Raw genomic sequence first — 11,211 nt, forward strand, 5'->3', positions numbered from 1 at the left:
TGCATGATTCTGTTCTTTAAACAACCATTTGGATTTAAAGTCCTTGTCACTAGCTCTATTTAGCCCATAAGTCCTGTTAATACAGAAACCTTTACTAGTTCTGGACAGGATGTGAAAGAATGATGATGAAAGTAATTGAAACTTCAGGGAGGGAGAGAGTAAGTAACAATGTAATTACATGAATTGGAATTATTCCAGGTTCCTACAACTAGAAAATGCCAAAATGCTACTTAGCGAGATATTTCTATTAAAAAATTATAAAAGTTTCCACAGTTGTGCAGCAGCAAATCTTCAGTCTTTAGCATTCAATCTGACTGACCTTCTATTCTTGCCTGGGCTAAGTAACTTGCCCCTCCTTCAAAGGAATGCTTTAAACTAGTCTATTCCCAAAAGAGAACAATGCCTTTTCCTGGAAATCTTCAGCTGTTTTCACCACCACATTGACTTTCCTGTTTAGAAACAGATCCCTAGTGAACACAAATTCCTCTACACATATTAAAATCCCACCTAATTTTGTTTCCAGTTTTCAAGAAAAACACATAAATTCAATATATTTCTACTTATAGTGCTTTTATAGTAAAACTTTATTATACGATCTAAAGATATATTGGACCAATTACAATCAACCATTATACTGTAATGTTACAATAATATCGCAACCTATTATATTATATTAATTACACAAATAACTCTCTACTGGCACAATCTCTTCCTTAATGGATTTTTTCCTACTAGTGTTTAATAAGTTCTAAAAGTTCCAAATCTATTGCAAACTCTAGAGTAAATTACATCCATAATTATGTTTACAGTACAGTATATAATACTTTTGTGTATAAATACACAACATGTATTGTAATACATAAAATGAAATTCTTTTATTTTGCCCAGTCTTCAGTACTATGTGGAAACTGCTCTGGTGGCACTGTGCATATTTCAGATCAGAGAAAACAGGATCTTCACTGATCCAAAGATATTAAAAAAATGTACTACCTCCATCCCTATTGCTATAAAAGGAATGGTGTTTATATTATGAAAATGCATGGTTAAGACAGATTTGTAATATAATGCTTCAGCAAGTATGAAGAGACATAAGTGAACATTTCTGGGTAAGCTACTTTACACTCATTCTTCTTGGGGGATTGATAATAATTTAATGTCAAAAATCAATTTACTTACTGTGATTGAGGTACTTGGGTTGTTTTGGAGAAAAAAACAAGGGTAATAAATCACATTTCCATTTTTCTGGAATATCCTTGACTTAATATTACAATTAAAATCTAAATATTTGTATTTATACATACTTGCTAACTTTGATATGGGACTGGGCCTATTTAGTTCCAAGCAGTAATAGTTAGTGTGTATTTGAGTCAGGTGTTTCAGAAAACACATTTAAACACATTTAAATTAAAATATTAAAAATTTCAAGACTGTTGGTGTACCTGAAAATGTAGCATGGGATACTTTAAATTGCATTTGTTCTAAGCCTGAGGAGCTACAGTTTTCATAGAAAATATAAAAGATGAAAACTGCTGGTTTTGGCAACAGCTACCTTGTGTTTGTATACATAATTTTATATATATATATATATATATGTGTGTGTGTATGTATATATATAAATCATAGAAGAAAGTCTATGATTCCTCTAAGCTCTAAGACATATTTCTTGAATTGTCATCAACTTTTACAGGTTAATCAAATAGAATACATTGTTTAGCCAAAGAAATATTCCAACCATCTGTCGATTCTAGTGTTAAGGTAAACAAAGAGAAATAGAAAAACATGAGCAGCAGAAAAAAGAGTTAAGAGTTTTTCTCTTTATTGATGGCCAGGTTTTCATTTTTCTGCCAGGATTTCAATTTACAAAAATGCAACCTCATAAGATTATTCAAATAATGCCTAGTTACTACTGCTTATTAAGAAAGTAGGAATGATGGCTCTGATGAAACAAGCAGGTTGTTTGATGTTGGTAGCAAAAAGTATTGTCAAGGCTCTCTTAGTCTTGGCTTGTATTTAACACTACTAAACTGGTTTATACATTACTTGGTTCATTGGAGACAATCCTGTTTTGCAACATCATAGTAGATGAAGGGAATGTGAAAAGCCATTTTTTAAAATTTCATGTGATTTGTATTATTTACTTTGTATAGATAGCCTGGTTACTTCATAGTTATTGCTCATTTTGGTGATCAAATAAGTATTTTTGCAATATTAAAACTGGCTGTGGTTTTCCAGTTTGTGCAGAAGCCGCTGAATACTGCCAAAAAATTAGACAACATTTTTTCCTAAAATTTGGTGTCCTTTTTTGTTATTCTTTTGTTATTTGCAATTTTTTTTTTAATTGCACTTGTAATACCTTAATTCAGTTTTACAAACTGCCTTTACCATTGCACTCAGTGCATACACTTTTTAAAACTAATGACCTGAGTTAATTTGGACAAGATCTAAACTTTTGGTTCCAGGGAAGCTAAATATCTAAATATTTTAATTTGCAGTTAGGAAAACACTATACCAGCATATCTGTGAAATACAGTCAATCCACGGTAAAAGCTTGGATTTTCATTTTTGAGGGAGGGGGAAGAAAGAAAAGAACAAAATTTTTAAAAAGGGCCATGAAAGCATGAACACAACGTTTATGCTCTCATCTCACAAAAAAACCCCAGATATATTGATGTTTATTTTTTTCAGAAACTGTAATGTAGTTTGCTTGTTTCCCGAGCTCTGGCTAGGGCATTGCCACGGTTCAGCTCTGCTTTTCTGAATGCTTCCCTTTCTCCCACCAAACCAACTTTTATTTTTTAAGAAAAGACATTGGAACACACTCTGTTCCAGTTCTGTAATATTTCAGCAAAGCTGTTTGGATTTTAATTGATTTATTGTAAGTGATTTTGGGTTTATATTGTTGGTGCTTTAATGGGAAATCTTCATGTAGAGGATGTTTTTATATGTTCATGTGACCAATATCTCACATTTCAGTTTTAAATTTTACGAGTTGTTACAGAACCTTACACGTATCCATATCCTGAGAATCTGTCATATAAATACTTATATTGGTCTGAGTATTGGTGCCCAATTAGAGATACTCTCAACAGCTGGAGAAATTATCATCAAAGTCCATGGGTAATGGCTTCTAAATGGGCTGCTGAAGAGACACTTGACCAATTTCACTTGGTTTTAGGACATATTCACCACAAATTTCTCTAGAAAGTATTCTACACTTTGAGGACAGGAAATATGTACTGCACATAGAAGAAGAAAAGCATTTAATAACATTTAAGTAACATTTGAATAATCATTGTGCGAGGGGTTGTTTTCTAGTGAAGATAAAAGAATAATCATGTAGGATGGTCTGTAAAATGGATTGATAATTCAGTTAATGAAAATATAGTCTAGGATATCCCTACTTCAGATTACAATCCTTTCCAATGTTATGCAGAAATAAAGACATCTGTATAGTTAGAATGAGATCTGTTTTCTGACAAAGGGGAGTAATTTTGACTTAAAACCAGACCAGTCTTTGTAGATGAGGGAAATTTCTCTTCTGCTTAAAAATGGGAAAAGAATTATTTTTCCAAAATTGATATTTGACTTAGAGGAAAAAATGTTACCAATTTGCTTTTTTACTTATTTGCTCTCAAATGTTGTACGTATTAGCTTGTTTTGCAGAGAGCAGCCATCTGAATGCTTATTCAAGTAACATAAGGGCTTGTCATAACTGTGTTTGTACAGCACTTTTGGAAAAAGATTGACATTACACTGCTCTAAGTTAAAAAAACTTCTAGGATTTGTCTCCATATATTACAAAGAGAAAAAATTAATCTAAAGGGAGAGAATTCTTTAAGGATCTTTATATTAAAGTAATGAGAGCAGCCAATAGTTACATGCATGAAGTACAAGAAAGCAAAGAGTATCAAAAGACCTGATCAAAAACACATCTGAGTCAGTAGACAGATAGTTATTACCTTCAATAAATTAGAAACCTGTCCCTATCTGTATGTAATATAGTTATCTTCCTGTTTCAAGCTCATTCATTAAACTGGCTTTATGAAAAGAATTGCAGTACGTGTAATATTGAACATTGTACTAGATGCTCAAGTTTTTCTTGTGATATCAGAAATTTTCAAGTACAGTTGGAAATGAAATAACACTGTGAAAAAATAAAATTCTCCAAATGTCTTCACGAGTACATAGGCTTTAATTCAGTGGTATTATTTCACAATTTACTTGTAATATAGTTTTATAATTCCTCCTTTATAAAGTTAACTTTTTCCAGAGTTCAGGAAATGTACTACCTTGTCTTTATTGCCTTGTAATTAGTAGTCTTTCTTCCCATTAGGACCTATTTATGTACAGAAAAATGCCCTATCCCTCTGTTTGTATTCACCTGAAAGATAGAGATATAGGTATCATTGGGGCATTTGATTAAAGACATATGACTAAAATGAACAGAATATTTTAAAAACAGTCCTGCTGTGCAGTTTAGTTTGTTTATTAAACATTTTTTCCCATGGTATTTTCTTTGTGTTCTACCATCAGACATTGTCTACAGTAAAATCATGGTAGCGATTTTTCTCTGGCAACTTTCAGTCATTTTATTTGCTAACAGCTATCACTGCTCACATCATTCAACACTCACTGTCTAGTTAGTGCTAAAACAATTACTTCATATTTGTAAATTAAATCTGACTTTCTATTATGTAGTTAATTGTGTTTTATTCAATATCCTATGAAAAATTTATTTATTTTTATGTTAGGTTTTTTGAGTCTTCAGTGATTTCTAGTGCATCATTTCCAATGATTATTTTTATGAAATTAAAATGTCTTGTCAGGCAACCTCTGTGGTTCTTTAACTGTGGTATACTTCCCATTTAAAAAAATTTACTTTGGAAGACCAAATCTTCTAATATTATATATGTGTGTTCATTATCCTTGTTACACTCTCTCCATTTATTTATGTGTGTGTGTGTATGTGCATCACAGTGTTACTATTTCCAAATAATTTTTATACTCTAAAAAGCACCCATCTGCCATATATCCTGTAAGAAACTTAACAGTCATGTCTTCAAAGATCTCTAATAAATTATTAAAGCAATTATTCATGCAAGTCAATAAACTCTCATAAATATGTGTGGCCCACTTGCATTGTAAGTTCGAAGAAGTTGCTTTACAAATAATTTACATATATTCAAATTGGAAGAAACAAGAACAAACATTATAAATGGGTTACCATGTTAAATCTGTGCACCAAACCAGTGTTTTCAACATCTAACTCTAAATTATTAATTCTGTTCTAACTAATAATTAGATACATAATGTTATTTCTCAGAGACCAGTTCAGTTTATCTTACTCCAAAGTACTCTTTAAAAATTAAAGATCAATAGAATCTAATAAGTGGAACATGATTCACTAAAGAATTTTAGGAGGACTCTACTAAAAACTAAACAAATTTTTGCTAATTATCACAACAACTGACACAAAAAGTGCTGTATGTGTTTATGAACCATATACTTTTTTTTGATGGGTAGCAAAAATTAAATAAAAGACTTATGTGTAGCTTGCCTAAGAAAAGCTATGTAAATAAATATCAAAGTAGCAACTAGAATTCAGCATTTTGTCAATTTTATTATATTTAGTCCACTAGAGCATAAAACTATTTTAACTATAATGAGCAGACTTATATTTGGAACTTACCAAAATAAATTCTATTTTGTTATCCAGTGTTTGATAATAGAAATGAAGTATTACCTAGGAGCTTATAGTCTGTTTGTTAAAGACTAGTATTCAGTTACTCATCAATTACTGTGAGATCAGTCACACCTCATGGTTCTCTGAGATCTGTTACTTCCTTATCAAACTGTGAAACTTAATTCTAGTCTTGCGTATTTTCCAATTTCTTAGTTCTGATGGCAAAAGATTAATTAATAAATCTAGTAATCATCCTTAAAAACAATTTTCTGAAATTGTAGTGGTTAGTGAAACTGAGACAGGTGACTTATCACCATTTGTTTATTCTTAGGATGCTAAAGTTGTCGTTTTATTTAGCCAAATAGTAAGTTCTTTATGTCCAGCTGGTTTCAATGAGATTTACGTCCTCTGGAAAAGAAGGCCTCATGTACGTGACTTCCAAGTATATGGATTGAAGTCATAGTAAAAACATCTCCTTAATTCAAGATCGATTAAAAGGTTATAAAGAACTGCATTTGTTGAAGTCCTTAACAATATGAAGCCAAGGGAAAAAAATCAGATTTTAAAAAATTACCACTTTTAGAAAGATAAATCCTGTTTCATCATGTAACATATCTTGCACAAAAACAAGATTATGCAAGAGCAATCATCTAATATGATAAGTCTTATGGAGTTGAGCATTAAGTTCAAAAAACAACCCATTTCATGCAAGAGACGTACTGATGGTGACATCTACAGATAGCATTGAAACACTGGGTGCTGTTTCATTCTGGAGAGCACAGGATGAAAAACCATTCAAGTCGAGAAACTAGCTGACTAAACTCTGTACTTTGCAGTCTATAAAAAGTGTTAAATGTCACACAGACAAGGTTTTTCCATAAATAAGTTAATGAAAGTATTTTTGCTCTGCTTTGTTTAACCCAAAGGCTATAAAGTTTCAGCTGAGCAGTGCAATCCTACCTAGAGGAGAGGTGCTTTGAGCTTCTGCTTGCCTCTCAACACAAGAAAGACCAGGACACTGTTCCTTTAAGAGTGTTGAGTGTCTTTTTTGGGTCACAGAAAAGGCTTTCCCTTTGGAAAATAGTGAAGAGACAGGGAGACAGAGCACCTAGTAGAGACAAAGGCAGATTTACACCTCACCAGCGGCAGCTGGCAGCCAGAGCAGCTGCAGGACCCGTTAGCAAGACTATTTTCAGACTTGGCAAGGGACACATGGTTATGCCCACCAGGAGTGAATTACAGCCCTGGAGCCACTCTTCCTTCTCAGGGGAGGGCCATGAGTGATGCTGTGATAGCTCTGTGGTCTTAATGACACCTTGGTGGGCTTTCCAGATCTCCCTGCAAGGCAAGGTCCTTGCTTGATTTCAGATTTCAGTCAGGTTCCTCCAGGCAGGCACAAAACAAGCAAGAGCCATCTCTGGGGTGCCATGGCTGAGCTTAAGCCATGTTTCCAATATAGTAGGTTTTGTCTTTTTTGGGGCTTTTGTTGGTGATTTGGGTTTTCTTAAAATACATTTTTGCATATTTGATGTAGATACACTACACCCATCTAGATTTCCTGCTAGAGATAAAATAGAGAAAAAAGTCTGGAAGTGTTGGGTACAGAGCAGAGCTCTGCTTCCCTTTTACTCTTTGGAGTGGATGAAGACGGAGGCTGGGATGATCTCCGTTTTACACTTGAGAGCCCTATGACTTCTGGCTACTAGAGTACATTGCAGTATCCTGACCATTAATTTTTAATGAAGCATACCATATTGGCCATGAGGTATGGAGACTCAAATGTAGTATACCCCACACTACAAAAACTTTTTATTCTATTTTTAAAATATTTTGGATAGGAGACGTTCAGACAGGTAATTCAAATCTCCCACCCTCGTCCAGATCCAGTGTAGGCAGAATTTAAACAAAGAAATTGGCAGAAAAGTTTGACACATAGATAGATGGGATGTGTATCACACCATTGGGATGGATATTATGAGGTTGTGTTTTCCTGCAGGTACTCACAAATGCCTCCCTGACTTGCTCTCAGTTTCAAATCCCTCTAAACTGCCATGCAGGATTATGGCCATATGATCACAGTCTCCCAAGCTTTCTCCTCTAGCTTGTGGCCAGGCCCATCCTAGGCACAGTAGTTACAGCTGTATTCATTTGAACTGGCTCACGGGAATTGTAATAAGCCCTTTGAAGGCTCTATTCAAACCTTTGAATAAATTCATATCTAGAGCATTTCTATAGAAACATACCGAACAATGTTTCACAACCATTGATCATGCTATTATATGAAATAGATCTCTTTAACAAGAAACAAGGCTGAAATTACCAGAAACTATAGAGAAATAGTCACTCAGTAGAAGTACATGTTTCCAATTAGTACTTTACTGCCTTTCAAAATGGATGTGCAGTGCTTACTAATTTCCTGGCATCATTCTTTCTAAGAGATAATATCAGTGTTCATTGCTCTAAGAATTTTGCTAGGTTAGATGAAAATCTTTAAACAGAGACATAAAAGTTACAGCATCATGTAGAAACACTAACATTACTGATTTTGTACTAGATGTTATTCACTACAATTCACTTGAAGGTCTGTTTACCTTGCCTGACTATGGAAGGCCTGATAAGAGAGGCCAGCATAAAAATATATATTGGCAGAAATCTACATGGCTTGAAGGCTTGATCACATGAGTTACAGAACCAACTAGACAACTTGATGGTGTTCCCAGCTACTTTGGACATCTCCACATGACCCGTATCTGCAACTAACAATAACCCTCTTTCACCAAATGACATTCACTCAGAATCTATGTACATCCATAGAAAAATCTAAACATACATAGACAACTATATGCTTATAAAAGTAGTGATTACCTGCCTTTTAAATCATTCTGTGGAAGAATTCTTAATTAGAAAACACTTAAATTATTATACAGAAAACATTCCCTTGTTTTCTGCAACATTTGTTGTAGGAAAATATATGCAGAAAGCCTCGATGTTTATCTTATGTTTGAAAATACTATATGAATGTTCATGGAGAAAAAAATTCTCATCACTTACCTACTTTTCATTATAAAGCTAGATAACCAACCAAATACTATATTTTTTCTGGGATTTATATTGGTTCACCCTGCTGTGAATACAAATTATAGGATATGACATCAAGATAATAAGACAAAAAAAGAAAAAAAGGGGGAAAATTTCTTTGTTTGCAAATCTGGAGCATTAATTGTGTTCCTGTGAGGCAATCTGGATGAAGCTTCTGCTAAGCAAATTAGATATAAACTGAAGGTGAGGGCAAAAGGGTCGCCACAGCAAGGGAGCATCGAGTGACAGGCACTGGGACCTCCGATGCATGGCTTGTAGAGCAGATGTTCACAAGGATGCAGTGATTATTGAACTGGTAATAAAAAAGCATCAGCTTACAGGCAGCCACGATGGATGCTGGTAATTATAAAGCATCCCCTGGGAGGAAAATGACACAAGTCAGCCGCATCTCTGCAATCACAGGGGCATAATTAAAGCTCTAGTAACAGTTGTTAATAGGGTGCAAATAAAACAGGGGGAAAATTTGAACACAGTCTTTTTCTTTTTTAAAGAGATGGCAAAGGACAATGTAATTACAGAGACTGCATGGTTTTTAATTTCACTATACAGTAAAACAAAGACCTTTAATGTATTTTATACATGCATATACACATCATATCAAACAAAGCAAAAGTGATTTAGGCTTTGACTGTGTGGCATGATGGGGAGAACAGATTTTTTTACCAGAATGTTTATATTTTAATTTTCAAAATGGGCAAAGCACAAATATGTAAAGAAAATGTCATATGTATAAATATTTGGCCATTTCATCCTCACAGGAGAGGTACAATGACGGTATTTATGTTTAGCTAGTCCTATTGACATTATTGTAGACACAAAAGTGTTGAGATACTAGCAATGTGGGTCATATCGTCTTTTATTAGACCCACTGGAAAAAGCAGACAAATTCCCAGTTTTTACACTGTTCAGGTATTTTTCAGATATTTAAAACTTACTTTCAGTATCCAGAAATATAACTGGTATGTTTGGTTGGGTTTAATGATCCATGAATACTTTATGCATTCCACATCAAGCACACTTAGGGCTCAGACATCAATTTCAGTATAAATCCTTATGAAGTGTTAGCTACATAAAAAATGTAAAATCTATCCTTCATATACAATAAAGACCAGTCAATCATACTTTGTCACAGAGTGATAAAAAGTGTCTTTAGTCCAAATACTTCAAAATTCAGGTGTTTTTATCTAGCACCATAATTAGTCAAAATACCATATAGCTGTATTTCTCAGAAATGGTTGAATCTGCGAGTTTTTGGAGTCTCTCTAACCCATTTTGTTTGAGTGTTTTTGAAACTTTGTTTTCACATACTTGATGTCTTTATTGGTGTACGAGTTTTTCAGAGTTTATTCAAGGAACAGATTCTGTCTGTTGTTATTAAGAAGTCTGGTATTCTAAGACTTTAGTACTACACTTGATTACCTTTATTATCATCATTTGCAATTTTTTTTCTTTCACTGTTCTTTGGGATGTTTCCCAGCAGACAGTATTGCAGAGCTCTTACATTTTTTTCTAATGGAAAACATACAGCACCACATTTTGGTATCTTCTTCAAACTCTATTAGTTAGCTAATATTCAAGGGTTTTCCATTTTTCTTTTTTTTTCTTCTTCCATCAGAAGGATACACTGGTGAGGACTAGTGAGATATATATTTGGCTGTAGCCCAATTTATTTGTTAAAAATGCACAGAATGTTTGTTTTTTGTGAACACAATATAAATAAACTCTAAGAAAAATTTTCATTTTTCTGAACCTTCTTTTATACCAAGAACAAGCTTGCTGGTAGTGAACTCTCCTGTTCTCTGTTTTTTCATGGAGGCCTAATCTTTGCACTCCTGCAATGTCAACTTTCTTTTGTTTCACTGTTCCTTAAAAATACATTTACATACAATGGAACCCCAAATCTTAACCTATCCCCAAATCTTAACCTATCACTTAGTCAGTGAATCATTTAATTTATTACTACCAAAAGATTTGACATACTGGTTGATAACTGAAGTTTCTTCTTTCAATTGTTAAGCAGGAGAGAATTTAACTTTTTCTTTATTAGGACTAAATGAAGTGTTTTCAGCCAGAACTGTGAGTGATGTCTGCCATTAGTATCTGCAACATATAAGTATTAAAATAGCATTAGGAGTCATTGATAACCACCTATGTATTCTATTGAACAAACAGCCAGTAATAATTGCAGGGGATAACTAACAGGTTTAATGTAAAATACTCATGCAGTGTTTAATGAAGGAAACCTGAAGAGAATTCAATCAGATGTCAAGTGTTGTGCATGAAATTAAAAAATATATATTAATCTATGCAGAAGAAAAGACAAAATCACAAGTGTTTTGCCAGATGATACCATTTAAATTGACAAAAAGTTAAAATTTATGAAATTAATCATGTTCCAATGAACCACTGAGAAAACTTCAGAAGAATAA

Source organism: Corvus hawaiiensis, chromosome 6 (assembly GCF_020740725.1).
Source record: "Corvus hawaiiensis isolate bCorHaw1 chromosome 6, bCorHaw1.pri.cur, whole genome shotgun sequence".
Lineage (NCBI taxonomy): Eukaryota > Metazoa > Chordata > Aves > Passeriformes > Corvidae > Corvus > Corvus hawaiiensis.